Source organism: Ascaphus truei, chromosome 2 (genome assembly GCF_040206685.1).
Source record: "Ascaphus truei isolate aAscTru1 chromosome 2, aAscTru1.hap1, whole genome shotgun sequence".
Lineage (NCBI taxonomy): Eukaryota > Metazoa > Chordata > Amphibia > Anura > Ascaphidae > Ascaphus > Ascaphus truei.
This window is the reverse complement of record NC_134484.1, coordinates 251,667,478-251,685,458: the sequence shown is the minus strand read 5'-3', so window position 1 is coordinate 251,685,458 and position 17,981 is coordinate 251,667,478.

The window sequence follows — 17,981 nt, the reverse complement described above, 5'->3', positions numbered from 1 at the left end:
TGCAGGGACTGGTGTTGCAAATCTGTGGTGGAGTGGTGCGAAAGCCATCACCACACCCTTTTTGGGCTGCCCAGGACTCCTAGTTCCACCAGAGGGAGGAGGCAGTGAGGACATTGTCTTCAAGTATGAGAATGCCCCCAAGATCGAGGAGCCTGTGATCACAGAAAAAGCGAGACCTCTAATTGGTTGCTGACTGTTGTTTATCCCGCAACGGAGACGATGGCCACGAGGTTGCATCAGGTGCGGACATTTTTGCAAAGTTCTGCAAGGGTCTGGCGCGAAAGCCAGGTCCCCACCCAAGTGATGTTACTGACTCAGACAGGAGTCAGGGTCACACCCCATCCCAGTGTGCCCCACCCCTAATCTCCACCAGAGGGAGGGGGCACTGTGACAGCCAATACCAAACCACTGTGGAAGACAAGGGAGGAGCCGGATGTGGCTGGTTGCACCCTCAGTTCTTCGGAGCAGGCAAAGACAGAGGAGATTTAATTGGAAAAGTACCCGGGCGCTATCTCTAACCGTGATGAGTAGTAGGTATAAATAACTGGAAAAATAAGAAGGGTGTAATACAGCCTTATTGTATACCGTAATAATCTTGAGATGTCCTCGTGTGACTCGAAACCCCAACAGGATCTATCCAGGACCCTTAATGGTAATAGAACACAAGAAGAGATGGGGGAGCACAATGTGAGGAAAGGTAGGTTAAAGGTGTATTTTCTTTCACTGATGATCAATGTGGTGCAAATACCTCTATTGAACCGTCAGTTTGAGGGATTGACTCCTTGGGTGGGAGACACACACAGAGTGATATGTATAGTGGGTGGGAAAATAAATAAATAACTTACACGGCCTTGTGTAAGTTCTATCACATCAAGGTTTCTCTGGCTGACGTATCTTCCTTCTGGATGCTGATTCTTCTTTCTTTCAAATCTTCTTATCTCACTGCATCTTGGATGTTCCTCGTTGGATAAGTAGGTTCTTCTCTGTAATTTGCCTCTCATAAGAATGAAAAGGCAATTAGATATACATATGTAAAAGTCAGCTGCGATATAGGGAGGGATAATGAGGCAATACATTATCACACATAAAAGGTAATGATATCTCACTCACACGGCCTAATGTGAGTGTTCTCCTATAGCAGTATCTTGTTATCACCTGTGTCAGAAATTGATACAGGTGTTCAGATGAATTGCAGATGAATACAGATCAATGACCTAATTGTCACCTAGTGTTAACGGTGGAGGAAGGGATATAAAATAATAATAGATAAGTCCAAATACTCACACGGGCCAGTGTGAGTACACACTCGTAGAAGTTTCTTTGAGCTTCTAATTGCTTGTGTTGTTGAAATCTCCTTAAGACTATAAAATGCAAGTAAGGCTAGACTATGGGACACTGAGGTCTATGGGGGGTGAAAGCTTTATTGGAAGGATGGGCAAAAAATAAACACAATGATAAACAATGAGGATAAAATAAAGTGGTTAAAGGCTAAAAACATAGAAGCAACTGTTACTTCTGGGGGGGGGATACAAACAGCATAGAGAGTCACTTAGTGGTTGGTGGTAGGAGATGCCTTGTCTGTCTTCCTACCGCCACACACTGTATCTACGCCTCTGATAGTGAACTGTGACTTTGCTTTTTATCATCTGCCAGGAGGACTCCTAGTAGTGCAGGTGATGAGACACAATTCCTAAAGTGCCTGTGTCCCAAGTGTGAGTTCCCGGGCGGAGACCTTGTCTGGGGAGCTACTATGCTGCTATGGCCTATGGCCCTTTCTTACCAAGACTCGGCTGACCCCGATACATGGGCGGTCTACGATGAAGCTACCCAAACTACCTCAGTGATGGAGGTTCCGGAGGGCCATGTGTCCTAACGGATGCTCCATACTCCGATGATCGAAGACTGTTCCAAGATGGTTCCAGAGCCGGTCCCTGCAGAGGAACCAGAGATGGTCAGGGAGCCGGAGCAACCGAGTAAGGTGATCAACTGGGTTGAGGAGGAGCCATAGTCGGTCATGGTACAGGAGCTAAAACACCACCTGTTGATTACCGCAGACGACGGTGCAATGCTACGGTGCCTATCCCCACAGAGGTGTCTCTGCCCTCATCGGGTCCGAGCAGTGGTCCGGTGTCTGTGTTACTTTGCCAGTCGGCATGTACCCTATAGACCCCACCAAAGATGAAACCAGTACCTGCGACATCAAACAGCGATGCAGTCCAGTCCCAATGACAGCGATGGTGCGACCTAAGCGGCGGAGGAGTGTCCCATTTGTGACAGTTCCCAGCAGCCTGGTCGGCAAACCATCATCCAGATCGGTGAGTCCTCGAGTTACAGCAACACAGCAGAGTGGTGAGAATCCGTCTCCTTACTCCCAGCAGGAACCGATTGGGACTTCCGGTGACGAGGTACCGGCCGACAGCGATTTCTACATGTAGGACGACTACACGTCCATCCAAAGACCGGATGCCGACATACTTCCTGTGTGAGACGTCGATCTTTACCTGGATCCAGAGAGGTGACCGCCAGGGTGGATGAGGAACGGCTGATTCCCGCCCCATTGAGTACCGCCTTCCACAGCACAGGCGTGGGACATTTTATTTGTAAAGCTTGCGCTCACCATGAACAAGGCAATACCAGCCCGGTACTGAGGTGGGAAAGTACAAGACTGCGCACCCAAAGAAGCGGGAGCACACCTGGAGGGTGGATTGTCAGCATAGCAGGGTCTGGGTTGAAGAGAGTGGGTTAGTGTGAGTTCTTGCCGGAGTCCGGGGGCAGAGCCAGTGGGGTGGTCAGTGTCCGTTGTGCCGTGGTCTTGGGTAGGAGCCAGGAGAGTGGTAGATTGTCCATAAGCCGAGGTCTGGGATGGAGGGGTGCGGGTAGTCAGGTACAAGCCGAGGTCTTTATCCAGGGGTGGTCCAATAGTCAAGCCAGGTCGGTACACAGGAAAGCAACAGAGAACACAGCAAAGCACAAGCGAAGCAAGGCAAGGCAAAACAAACGCAGGAACCCAAGGTCACAAGAGTTATGCTCAGCAATCAGGAAGTGAAAGTGAAAATCTTAAGTAGCACACAGGAACCAATGAGGCGGGGGCGGAACGGAGGCGCGGCCTCCGCGGATGTCTGGATAGGCTGCAGGAGACAAGGGTAGTTGCCACGCAACTGGGGAGTGGTGAACGATGTCACGTGAGCACGCTGCAAGCGAGAGAAGTGCGGCGCATCCGGGGGGGGGGGGGGGGGGGAGCTAGGGTCCGTGGCATGGCTAGAAGAGCTGCGCGTGCGCACTCTGTAAATGGAGCGGGGATGCGCGCACGATCAGCAACCAGCACAGAGGGCTGTGATGAAGCAGGTAAGGAGGGAACACGACGTATAGGACGTGTTCCCCAATTCCTTACAGTTCCCCCCCCTTGAAGAGCAGCCTCACGACGACTCCCAAATGGCTTCTGCGGGAACCTGGCATGGAACCGTTTCAACAAAGCGGGAGCGTGCACCTGATGGTGAGGTAACCAGGATCTCTCTTCTGGATCGAATCCTTTCCAATGCACGAGAAATTAAAGTGATCCTCTGGACCATCTTGAATCAATTATAGATTGGATCTCAAACTCTTCTTGGCCTTGTACCATCACCGGTGGAGGCCTGGGAGATCGATTAGGAAAGCGAGAGCTGTTGAAGACAGGTTTAAGAAGTGAAACATGAAACACTGACAGAATATTCAAGGCCTGAGGAAGTTCCAAGCGGTAAGCCACAGGATTAATCTGTTCCAGAACCGTGAAGGGTCTTCAGTCTGATATTCCTGGAAGACAGCTACACCTTGTCTCCTGTCCTGAACTTGGGAGCCTCACGGCGATGACGATCAGCCTGTGACTTTTGTCTGCGTAAAGCCTCTTGGAGAGTGTTCTGAATTTTTTCCCAAGAATCTTGTAATGAGTTATTTCTGGAATCTGCTGCTTGGATGCCGGATGATATAGAAGAGATAGGAAGAGTTGATGGGTGGAACCCGTAATTAATAAAGAAAGGAGACTCTAGAGTGGACTCGTTTTTTAAGGAGTTATGGGCAAACTCAGCCCAAGGGAGCAGGTCCACCCAGTTGTCCTGTGCATCGGAGATAAAACACCTGAGATACTGCTCCAGCGATTGATTTGTCCTCTCGGTCTGCCCTTTGGTCATCACCATGGGGCCATGGGGATCACCCACATAACGATTAGGTGTTGGAAGACGGGGTTCCAAGGGCAAAATAACTCTGAGGTAGGAGCCGAGAAAGTTGCTGGTCTGATAATTCTGCACTAAGACTGACGTGCAGACAATGAAGAAACCTCTTGCGTCAGGGAATCAATATTATTATCAAAATATTGAAAGCGCTCAGCAATAGATGCTAACGCCTGGCCCACCTCAGGGGGGTCCATGTTCATTGGGCTGAGCATACTGTAACGCTTGCGCACACCACGAACAAGGCGGGACCGCGGTACTGAGGTGGGAAAGTACAAGATTGCGCACCCACAGCAGCGGGAGCACGCCTGGAGGATGGATAGTCAGCGTAGCCGGGTCTGGGTTGGAGAGAGTGGGTTAGTGTGAGTACTTGCTGGAGTCCAGGGGCGGAGCCAGTGGGATGGTCAGTGTCCAACTTTTTAAATTAACGTTAAAAAGTAAATCATTTGGTGTTTTTAAATCAATTTTATTTGATTAAATACGTAATATTTCCTTCCACCTATCACTAAATATCAGAGATGCAGGGAAGGGATTAAGAGGAAGGGGGCACACTGATCCCTCAGGGAAGGGGTGTGCTGCTATCATTGAGGGGGAGAGAGTAAAGGATAGGTGCAGGATCACTTTGACATTGGCAGAAATGCCTTTTATAAGGCTGCCGCACCAAACTGCATGTCACTAACTGTGATAAAAGTGTTTCAATGAATCCCATGGGCAACTGATAGTAGCATCTCAATAGTAATAAATGTCAATATTAACGTATCATTTTTGATTATGGTGATATTACTATCATTTCAGTATATTGCCCAACTCTAGTATGGCATGCGCATTTTTTTTAATTGTTATGAATTTATTAAGGCTTGGGACATAGTAGGATCAGCCTTGCTGATCCGCACTGAGGCGCGCTCACGCTCAGCACTGAGCCCCTGCAGCCGCAATGGGAGCGGCTTTAGCAGGGGCTCGCGCACGCTTGCGTAAGCGTGTGTCTTACCAAGATTTCAGATTTGGTGCTCGCCGGAGCGCAGGGCCGGTCATGTGAGCGGTTCGCCCAATGAGGGCGAACCAGCTCCGTGATGTCACTGGCCCGCCCCCAGACACGCCCACGGACGGCGCGAGCTCTAAGGCCAGGGAAAGCACCGCTTTCCCTGAGCCTCAGCGCGCCTCCGCACAGGCGAAGTGTCTATGCCCGAGGCCTAAGAAAACAAAAGGACTCCCTAAGGAAGCAGCTGTGGAGCTGCGAAATGCATAGGGTTGCAGTGTAAGAGCAGTTAGAAGGTTTGCATCAACAGCATAGGGGATCAATCAGGAAGTGATGTCAGACGCCTCGGCAAACTACCTGCCAGAGACAGGGAACACTTTCAGACACCTCCAAGTCACCCAGGTCACTCTCTCCACTACTACGTTATGATTTCAAGAAGAGGGTGCTTCTAAGAAGTGTTCCCTATATGCCTATTTACTATGTAGTACATGTGAGTGCTTTTAATAATAATAGTCTGGTGCATTAGTCCTGTTGGGTCTGACACCATTGTCACGGGAGACCAAGCTTATTAACACTTTACCATCTGGATCCTTTTATTGAATAAACCATGAAATAAAATAAATTGTATTAATTTACATAAAGAACACACACAGTTTGAATTACAAAAATATCACAAATAAACACTTACAGGAACGGGCCAAAACAAAATAAACTGCTTCTAGAACGAAAGTCCACGAAATATAGTCTTTAGGTATCAATTCCCAGGAGCGGGGTTGATACACAGCAAAAAACGTGAAACAGTTTTTTGGCTAAGGGCGCAGCTTGTGGTCCCTGTATCTCCGCCAAATGAAATAATTTCGTTCTGCCCTTGAAGAATTCGTTAGCAAGTCCTTAGATCTTACGAAATCCTGAGCGGGGTAAAAATCCTTGATTACGATGAAAAACATCTTTTGTACCGCACGCTATCCTTTCAGGTAATATGTAATACGAAGAACACTCACCCGACGGCGTGCACGGGCTTATAATACCCTCACAAGCCTATCTGGGCAATGGGCAACCAATCTCTGGCGTGGGAAGCTGTCACGATAGCTTACAGGGTTATAATATACACCAAATACAGTAACTGGGTTGAATTGAATACGACTGTGATATGATAAAGAGATTTTAGTCCTTAAAATAAGGAACACACTGTCTGTCAGAGTCCCATTTACTGAACCCCACTCTTAAGCCTGGTGCCTCTGAGTCCACCATCTGTATTTCTTCACAGAGGAAACGCTGACTGGAGGTGTGATTTGTGGCACTTAAACATAAACAGCCATGGCTCATTACAATTCCAAATGGCCAGGAACTTTCGTGGGCTAATTGGGTAGCCCTGACTATACAGAAATATATCACAATTTATATATATCGAAAATCGGTTAATCTGAGAGGGCTGAAACCTGCCATGCAATCCTGACTCAGGGGTCTCTGCCTCGTGGCCAAATTTCAGCCCTCCAGGTATTACCGACCCGGAGATAATGTTTCAAAAACAGCAGTAATTGCAACAGCCCTGTAAACTTTGGATAGGGATACATGGCATTCTGTATGTCACTGCAAAAGGTGGCCAAAAAGGCAGAAAGGGGAACAAAGGGCCATAAACATTCAAACACAGTTAACCCTTTCCCTCCCGGCCTGATCCCAGTGTATGTGCTTGGTGCATACACTGTAAGGGTAAAAACACATGTAATCAGGAAAATACATTCAATCAAAACACGTAATCATTATTACATTTAACCCCTCGCCTCCCACACAATGGTGGGGGTGACCAGCTGGGGTGTAACCCCTTTATTTCCGGGCCAAATACCCCCTCCCGTGACAGAAGCAAACTCCCACCTATAGCAAGGTTGCCAATAGTTCCTGCAGCCGGGCAAAAAGCGTCACGGCAGGCTAAGGGTCATGCGCTAATGTCACACTTGACCCGCTTAGCATACCAGGCCAAACCCCCTATCCCAGCGACAGAATGTCTACCTCCCTTCGGGATACCTCCCCATTTGCTAGGCAAACTGTTTTAATTCACTTTCAGGCACTTCACACTTGGACTGGGTCGGCATCTATTGAAGCCCCGGACTTCTGCAGACATCCTGGAGACATCTCCACAGGGTGTCTCAGAACTCCGGACCTGCAGTTATGCATCAGTCACTCTGGAATAGCTGATCATAAATTAACCTGGTGCATCCCTAATGTATCCGGGGTCCTGGCTGGCTGACATGTAAATTCGCTGCCTCCCATAACTTTTAATATGTCAAAACCAGGGCTATTCCCATTTATGCGTTTATACACTAGTTACACATAACAAACTCATAGCAATCTTAATGAGTACTCTCTAACACACTGCATACAAAAAATCAGAGAGTTACAACATTCATAACCCAAGTTATATAGTTAATTGGGTGAGGGCTTTGATGTGGTGTGTGGTTAAACATTTCCCCCTGTCTGCGGTCTGTGGTTTGGGTTGGGAACTCAAACGTATCCAATTGACCTTAATTGGATAATGCGACCACCTCCGACACTGTAACAACTCTGAACCACTTATCTAACCACAAGTCAATTATCCACTTGACTTTGTGGTTAGGGATTTTCCCTTGCTTGTCTTGTGGTTAACCAGTGAGACAATGTTGCAATTGCTGCTGCTCACCGCTAACCACAAGCACACAACCAATTAACCCCTTGAAACCCTGTTAGAAGGCCCTTATGCTTTACGTGCACATTTCAGACAGGTTAGAATACATTTTCAGGGCTGCAGCCAGCATTGGACTGCAGAACTGACACTTCAAAATACTTTTTATGACTCAGGGGCACCCAGCCGGGTATAACACCTTTATTTCATGGCCTGGGTACCCCTTCACCGTCACAACCATTCCAGTTGTTAGGTTGGTGCCTTAGGCTTATTGTGGGATGGGACTCGTGCAAAGTATATTTAAATATCGCTCAGATGTGCTCCTTTTTCAGCAGAGGCATGTCTCCCTAATTTATATGGAGGGACACTTGAGGGGATATATATATATATATATATATATATTGTGACAAACGGCTTACTCCGGGGCTCCGTCGTTTGTCCGGGACTGTTTAGAACACGGTCTTTTAGGGTAGGTTAAATGATGAGGCGTCACGTACTGTTCCTTTAAACAGGCTATGCCTGGTTTATTCAGTCCCAGGCACTGAGACTGCCACAGTGCATACAACAGAAAACAGATCAAAACAAAAGCTGCTCACCTGAGCGATAACTTAACTTAGATATCCCTGACTCAGGGTTGGAAGTGGCTTTTCCACTTCCAACATCAAAACACGGTACTTTTGCAGTCTTACACAAATGAACAGAAAGATTGAACCTGTTTGGGGAAGAGGCTTCTCCCCTCTGTAGTTCAGCAGCCTTCCAGCCTCCTGGCTCTTGTGGGGAGACCAGAGCAAACAGGAAATCAGTCTTTCATACCTGATTCCTAATTAGCATGACAGGTGACAGAAATCAGGCAGCAGACAAACTCTGGTCTGGATCTCTCATCCCTCAGTTCCAGCGCTTGCCAAACTGTGGGATGGAGTATATGTATTATAAGGCTGCACTCCCAGGCCAAACAGGATAGAAACTGTCTAGTATCCTGGGAGCCCTATATACGGAATTTATTACCATCCCCTGGTTTCTGTCACATATCCTCCCCCCCAGCTCAGACCTCGAGGGATGAGCGACCATGGATATTAGGGAGTGCATCCTTGACAACCCGTCAGCATTGCCATGTTTGTGCCCTGACCTGTGTTCCACAGAAAATTTAAAGGGTTGTAGGCTTAGGAACCACCTGGTCACTCTAGCATTCTTTTCCCTGTTTTGACACATCCAGGTAAGGGGTGCATGATCTGTGACCAACCGGAATTTTCTCCCCAACAGGTAGTATTTGAGCGTCTCTACAGCCCACTTTATTGCGAGACACTCTTTCTCTACTATGGAGTAATTTTTCTCCTGGGGATTTAGTTTCCTACTTAAATAAAGGATGGGGTGCTCCTCACCTTGAGACTCCTGGGAGAGTACCGCCCCCAGCCCTACCTCAGATGCGTCGGTTTGGACTACGAACTCTTTGGAGAAGTCAGGTGTGACCAACACTGGTTGGGCACAGAGAGCTTCTTTCAGGCTTCTAAAGGCCTGTTCGGTTTCGGGGGACCACTTTACCATTAGCGGTCCTCTTGCTTTTGTGAGGTCAGTTAGTGGGGTTGCCTTAGTTGCAAAATTGGGAATAAACCTTCTATAGTACCCAATTAACCCCAAAAAGGTCCTTACTTGTTTTTTTGTAACTGGCCTTGGCCAATTTTGTATCGCCTCCACTTTGAGTGTTTGGGGTTTGAGTAAACCTCTGCCAATAGAATATCCCAGATACTTGGCCTCCTCCAGACCAATAGTGCATTTAGCGGGGTTAGCAGTTAGTCCAGCAGACCGGACTGCGTCAAGCACAGCTTGGACCTTTGGAAGGTGGGATTGCCAATCTTCACTATGGATTACCACATCATCCAGGTAGGCGGCAGCATACCGAGCATGTGGTTTTAAAATTTTATCCATCATTCTTTGGAATGTGGCGGGAGCTCCATGTAAGCCAAAAGGCAACACCTTATACTGAAAGAGGCCGTCTGGGGTTGAGAAGGCTGTCTTTTCTTTTGCCCTTTCTGTGAGGGGAACCTGCCAGTACCCTTTTGTTAGGTCTAGGGTTGTGAGATATCGGGCTTTGCCCAGTCTCTCTACAAGTTCATCCACCCTGGGCATAGGATAAGTATCAAATTTTGACACTGCGTTTAGTTTCCGGTAGTCATTACAAAACCTTGTTGTACCATCTGGCTTTGGGACTAAGACTATAGGGCTGTTCCACCCACTTTGGGATTCCTCAATTACACCTAGTTTTAGCATTTTTTTAACCTCTAAACTTATAGCCTTTCTTTTGGCCTCTGGGATTCGGTACGGTTTAAGGTTAACTCGGACCCCCGGTTCAGAGACTAGGTCATGTTCAATAACGCTAGTTCTACCTGGCCGTATAGAGAAGATTTCTTTGTTTCTTTTCACTAAATTCTGAACCTCTCGTTTCTGATGAACAGACAGGGTTTCAGCTATGCTAACGTCTGGGTCAGTTTCTTGATTCTCTGACGGACCTGGGGGTACTAGGGTTAACAAGACTTCTCTATCTTTCCAGGGCTTGAGTAGGTTTATATGGTAAATTTGCTCAGGTTTCCTCCTACCTGGCTGTCTTACCTTATAATTTACTTCTCCCACTCTTTCCAAGACCTCATATGGCCCATGCCATTTAGCAAGGAATTTACTCTCCACGGTGGGAACCAGAACTAGTACCCTATCACCTGGAGAAAAAATTCTGACCCTAGCACCCTTATTATATGTATTCCTCTGTGCTTCTTGAGCTTTCTCCATGTGTTCCCTCACTATGGGTAGGACTGCAGCAATGCGGTCCTGCATCTGGGCAACATGCTCTATTACACTTCTGTAAGGGGTAACCTCGTGTTCCCAAGTCTCTTTGGCTATATCCAGTAAGCCCCTTGGGTGTCGGCCATACAATAGTTCAAACGGGGAGAAGCCAGTGGATGATTGGGGAACTTCCCTAATGGCAAATAACAGGTACGGTAACAAACAATCCCAGTTTTTCCCATCTTTATCAACCGCCCGCCGTAACATGCTCTTTAAGGTTTTATTGAACCTTTCCACTAAACCATCTGTTTGTGGATGATAGACTGAGGTTCTGAGATGCTTGATTTTTAGGAGTTTACATAGCTCTTTTGTTACTTGGGACATAAATGGTGTTCCCTGGTCAGATAGAATCTCTTTAGGAATCCCGACCCGGGAAAACAGAACTACTAACTCTTTTGCTATGTTTTTAGCTGAGGTGCTACGTAGGGGAACTGCCTCCGGATATCGGGTGGCATAATCTAATATTACCAATATATGCTGATGTCCCCTAGCAGACTTTATTAGGGGTCCTACTAGATCCATAGCAATCCGGTCAAATGGTACCTCTATTATGGGAAGGGGTACCAATGGGCTGCGGTACGCCTTGAACGGGGCGGTGATCTGACATTCTGGGCATGAGGAACAATAATTCGTAATTTCTGCCAGAACCCCAGGCCAATAGAAGCTTCGGAGAACCTTTTCTTTTGTCTTTTCCACCCCTAGGTGTCCCCCCAATGGATGACTATGTGCGAGGTGTAATACTACGTTACGGAATGTCCGTGGTACCAACAATTGTTTAGTTGTAACTGATTTCCTTTTATCAACCCGATATACTAGGTCGTTCTCTACCTCGAAGTAGGGGTAAGCAAGTGACCTATCTGGTTGGCCAGGAGTACTATTCTGGTCCCGTATATTTCCCCTTGCTACCGCTAATGTGGGGTCCTCCCACTGGGCCTTCTTAAAACTCCCAGGACTGACCTCTAGGTCAGCGAGGGTCTTATCCGGTTCTGGGGTGGTAAGTGTCTGCTCAACATCTTGATTTGGGGTATTCCCTACCAAAGTAGTGATGGGGAAGGGAATTTTACAGCACTCCTCCTTTTCCCCCTTCTTATTTGGGCCCTCGTCAACCTCCATTTCTGAAAAAGGGAAAGGATTTGTTTCTTCTAATACTTCGTTATGGTCCGCTATTGAACTCTGGGCGCTATTCTGAGCGGGGGACCACATTTTTAGAAAATGGGGAAAGTCGGTCCCTATTAACACATCATGTGCCAGTTTGGGTACAATACCCACCTTGAAATCTAAAGAACCAAACTCTGTTTCAAAAAAAACATCAACAGTGGAATATTCATGATTATCCCCATGTATACAACAAATTGCCACTCTTTGTGAACTGTTTCCCTGTTTCTTCTTAATGGGCAAGAGGTATTCGGACACTAGTGTGACCATGCTCCCAGAGTCAAGAAGTGCCCGAACCCTCTTACCATTAACCTTTACAAATGCCCACAGATGGTTATTCAAGGGGTCCTCTGGGCTAGGGCCCATACATTGGGACAACAGCGAATAAGGTTCCACGCTGTTGCATTGCATGGGCTCATCATTTAGTGGGCAGATTTTTGCTGTGTGGCCCCTCTCATGACAATTTACACATTTAGGTACATAGTCTGTGTCCCACTTAGAGCCTTTTCCAGGCTCCCCATGTTGGCTATTGCCCTTAGTGTGCGAACCACTGTTGCTGGTGCTGCGTGAAGGTGGTCGCCGCTCTTCAGCGCCCCTTAACCCCGGTACCCTTTTACCGTCTCTGGAAGAGTCCTGGAACCTCGGGTAGTGGGGTTGCTCCACGACTGTGGGTTGCGGGTGCTCTTCTGCTGCATTGTACCTTTCTACGAGGGCCACAAGCTCATCCGCATTGTGGGGGTCACTCCGACTGACCCAACGGCGTAAGGCAGAGGGAAGTTTCCTCAAGAACTGATCCATGACCAACCGTTCCACGATGTGGCTGGCTGAGTTGATCTCGGGTTGTAGCCACTTCCGGGCGAGGTGGATGAGGTCATACATCTGGCTTCGGGTGGCTTTATCCATCGTGAAGGACCATGCGTGAAACCTTTGGGCGCGAACAGCCGTGGTTACGCCGAGGCGGGCGAGGATCTCGAACTTCAATTTTGCATAGACGTTAGCTTCGGCTGGCTCTAGATCAAAGTAAGCCTTCTGGGGTTCGCCGCTTAGGAAGGGTGCGATTAGACCAGCCCACTCAGCTTCTGGCCATCCCTCTCTCTGTGCCGTGCGTTCAAACGTGAGAAGATAGGCTTCCACATCATCCGAGGGTCCCATCTTCTGAAGGTAGTGGCTTGCCCTGGTCATTTTCGGTACTGGGGCTGCCGCTGCCAGTGGAAGGTTACTGATAGTCCCCCTCAGGATCTCGAGTTCCTGCTGTAAGCCCTGAGCGAACCGCTGTTGCTCCTCTCTCAGCAAGCGGTTTGTCTCTTGCTGGTTTGCATTCGCGTTTTGCAGGGCTTCATTCATCTGTTGCTGGTTTGCATTCGCCTGTTGCTGGTTGGCATTCGCCTGTTGCTGGTTGGCATTAATCTCTTGCTGGGCTATTAGCAGCTGTTGATGGGCTGCATTCGTCTGCTGCTGGTTTGCATTAGTTTCTTGCTGGGCTATTAACAGCTGTTGCTGGGTTTCATTCGCGTCTTTCTGGGCAGCGACATTGCGTACCAGCGCACCCACCACGTCTTCCATCTTGTTTGCAGAGGATGAAAAAAACGTTTTTTTTTTTTTTTTTTTTTTTTCAAAGTTCTTCAACCCGCAGACCCCCTAGTGCTCTGCCCGCATTCTCCACCATATGTGACAAACGGCTTACTCCGGGGCTCCGTCGTTTGTCCGGGACTGTTTAGAACACGGTCTTTTAGGGTAGGTTAAATGATGAGGCGTCACGTACTGTTCCTTTAAACAGGCTATGCCTGGTTTATTCAGTCCCAGGCACTGAGACTGCCACAGTGCATACAACAGAAAACAGATCAAAACAAAAGCTGCTCACCTGAGCGATAACTTAACTTAGATATCCCTGACTCAGGGTTGGAAGTGGCTTTTCCACTTCCAACATCAAAACACGGTACTTTTGCAGTCTTACACAAATGAACAGAAAGATTGAACCTGTTTGGGGAAGAGGCTTCTCCCCTCTGTAGTTCAGCAGCCTTCCAGCCTCCTGGCTCTTGTGGGGAGACCAGAGCAAACAGGAAATCAGTCTTTCATACCTGATTCCTAATTAGCATGACAGGTGACAGAAATCAGGCAGCAGACAAACTCTGGTCTGGATCTCTCATCCCTCAGTTCCAGCGCTTGCCAAACTGTGGGATGGAGTATATGTATTATAAGGCTGCACTCCCAGGCCAAACAGGATAGAAACTGTCTAGTATCCTGGGAGCCCTATATACGGAATTTATTACCATCCCCTGGTTTCTGTCACAATATATATACAACAGACGAGTGCTAATGAAATTACAAATATCTCTCTCTCTCGATTTTTCATTGCATGTGAGAAAAAAATTCCGTACTTCCGGATTTCCCTTTTGGAGAGTGATCCGCAGATCAAAGGAACTGCCAGATTCAAGCCGGATCCAAATTTGCAAAAAAAAAACCCCATCTCTAGCAGTAAATCAAGCACTAACAAGACTAAGTCTGGGATTATGGTCCTTGAGCGGCCGCGTGTGAACGTGCGTTCTGCCGCACGCACTCCTGCAGCCCAAGCGATTTGTGAACTTGACTGCAGGAGATTGTAGACATGATGCGCAGGCGTGGCGGACGCATCACAAAGCTGGTTCGCCCTCAGTGGCTGAACCAGCTCACGTGCGCTGCAGTCATGCGACCGCCGCCTGAAAATACAAAATTTGTTGTATTTTCAAAACGCTGCCACGTCAACACGTCTCTTTGCCGGCAGGGTAACTTGTATAGCCCACTACAGAAATAGTGCTTGCCGGGCGTGCGCATGCATGCAACGCCAGCACCATAATCTCAGCCTAAAAGCCATATTTACGAAGTACAGGTAGCCACGAATGTAGAAGTGCAGCGCACAGCAAAGAAACTGGATCCACGGGACAGCAGCAGTATAATAAAATCCTTTATTGAAAAGTCATGGTGCAGACAGGAATGGGTGCAGGGAAAAGCCTCTGTCCCTAACGCGTTTCACGCCTGTGTGGCGCTTTGTCGGAGAGTACAGGTAGGTGTGCCATACTCGCCCTCTTATAGTGGTCCCAATTTGCTATATTTGCAAACCGCCGTGAAAATCAAAAACCGGAAGTGACGCGGCTGTCTCGATAAACCGGAAATGACGTATCGCGATGCGCGAGTCAATACTGTTTACATGCTGTCTTTACCTTGATGTACATGTCATCTAACCTCGTGGGGAGACTGCAAAGGCAAGCTGCAATAGGGGTTAGAATCAAACCGGATATAATGTGGCCGTGTTAACAGACCGGAAGTGAAGTATCGCTATTATGTGCGCGACAGCCTTTATTTACATGCTGTCTAGGTAGTCATGACAACCTTGTACATAAACCCTAAGATGATCTAGGGAAGGGAAAAAATTGATAATCAATGAGGGGGAGTATGGCACAAATATCTTACTGGACGGTCATTTGACCTACATAAAGCAAGATATATTAAAAACAATTTGACATGTATAATGACATATCAGAGGACATCAACATACATTGTTGGTTAACAATGGTAACAATTTATATATGAAAGATATATATTAGAGCAAGATCGAAAGGATACACTATACTATTCAGATTCAAGGAAATACAAAGAGAGTACTGGATATCCTTATTTGTCAATGTTAGAGAGAGGATAACAATTTCATCTAAACCAGTTGGTTAAACCAAATAATATATAATTATTATAACAGTTGTTACGTTTATTGTAAAAAATGTTTCAATTCCCAATCGGTATTTATACCCCTGGGTGATAATGACCCGAGGGTATAAATCCAAAACATTTCTCTTTGATTCAGAAGCAATTCTCTGTTACCTCCCCTAATGTGTTTGGGGATATGTTCCAAAGCATTGAATGTGAATGTTTCTAAGGAACCATGTAGACAGTCATGAAAATGTTTGGCTACAGGTAGATTTAGATCATTATTTTTAATAGAACGTAGATGTTCTGAGATTCTGATTTTTAACGGACGAATTGTCCTTCCAATGTATACAGTATGTTACCACAAGCACAATTTATTTTGTATACTACATAGTTTGTATTACATGTCATGAAATGATTAATTCTGTATTTCTGACCTGTATGTTTATTAATAATTTCTGACAATGGAGTGGCATATTTGCAATAAGAACAATTCCCACATTTATGGAACCCTTTAGGAAGTTTCCTATTTCTAGAATCTAAAACAAATAAACTTGGTGATAGGTGATACCCGATGGTTTTGGCTTTTTGTAAACAAACTTGGGGGTATTAGATACAATAGTAGTAAGATCTTTATCTAGCTGTAAAACCCTCCAATGTTTTTCTACAATTTGTTTAATAAGTTTTGCCTGATTACTATACGTCATAATAAAGAGTGGTGTTTCTGAACCTTGTTCCCTTGATCTTCTGTTTTTGTATTTATCTGTAGAGTTAGTTAGTAATTGTTCTCGTTCTGTATTTAAGGCTTTTTCAAATGCAGATTGAATATCCAATTCAGGGTAGCCTCTATTTCTGAATCTCTCATTTAATATCTCAGATTCTTCCAAGAAGGATTCCTCAGTGGAACAAATCCTTCTTAGTCTGAGATATTGTCCGATTGGAATACCACGTAGTAGTGGTTTCGGATGGCTACTATTGGCCCTGAGGAGAGAATTGCGGGCATTAGGTTGTCATGACTACCTAGACAGCATGTAAATAAAGGCTGTCGCGCACATAATAGCGATACGTCACTTCCGGTCTGTTAACACGGCCACATTATATCCGGTTTGATTCTAACCCCTATTGCAGCTTGCCTTGGCAGTCTCCCCACGAGGTTAAATGACATGTACATCAAGGTAAAGACAGCATGTAAACAGTATTGACTCGCGCATCGCGATACGTCATTTCCGGTTTATCGAGACAGCCGCGTCACTTCCGGTTTTTGATTTTCACGGCGGTTTGCAAATCTAGCAAATTGGGACCACTATAAGAGGGCGAGTATGGCACACCTACCTGTACTCTCCGACAAAGCGCCACACAGGCGTGAAACACGTTAGAGACAGAGACTTTTTTCCTGCACCCATTCCTGTCTGCACCATGACTTTTCAATAAAGGATTTTATTATACTGCTGCTGTCCCGTGGATCCAGTTTCTTTGCTGTGCGCTGCACTTCTACATTCGTGGCTACCTGAACTTCTCTCAACTGGCAGAAGCACGCATTCCAGAAGGCACAATGGGCAAGGTCACGTGAGTTTGTACCTTATACAGTACTCAGAGGTATTTTATTGGTGTTTCAAGCAGGTTGTCAGTACCAGTCCACATTGGCAGTGAGGGGGTGGGGCTCATATATCTCCATTACCCACACTCACCAGGACATTTATTCAGGTGTCAGACACATATGCTCACCCATATATACCTCACTCATTTATATACCTTAACCCAGCCTACCACCTTCAATCAAGAAATCATTGTTTATTACATATCTTGTCACTAGAGCACTATTTTCGAACTATGTTCTTCTACCTGGTCTCCAACACAACAATAGTAGCTCGTGACCATTGAAGTTATATAATTCACTACTTGGGACTTGAGGACCTTACAGCAGTTTTTTGAGATTTATTTCTCCTGGTTATACCTTAATTACATGGTGACAGACAGACAGACAGGGTGGAGTGCTTATCAGAGGACTCAGATACCAGTCAAAACAAATCTACATCCTATGCACACAACTGCACTGATAACACCAAACGAAGTAAACAAGCAGCACAAGTCTTTGAGGGTTCTACACTGCTAATTGATGATGAAGATATAGACTTACCCATGTTCTTTAATAAATTTGAGAAGGCCCTATCAACCGATATACGTCTGTGGTGGGACATCACAACATTAGAAAACTACAGATTGATGAAGCGAATACCAAGGGGTTTAAGAATAACAAAAACACCGTCCTTTGGATTTCCATCAAAGGAATTTGAATCCAAATGGATTAGATTACTAGATGAATGTTCCTTCAGACTGATTGATTTAATAATAGAACATAAGATGGAAGAGAAAAAATTCACATCAAAAACAGTGACAGACCTACAATTAAATTTAAAAAGTCTAATAGACATGGATGATTTTGATGACTGTGATGAAAAACTGAGCAAACATATTAAGACTA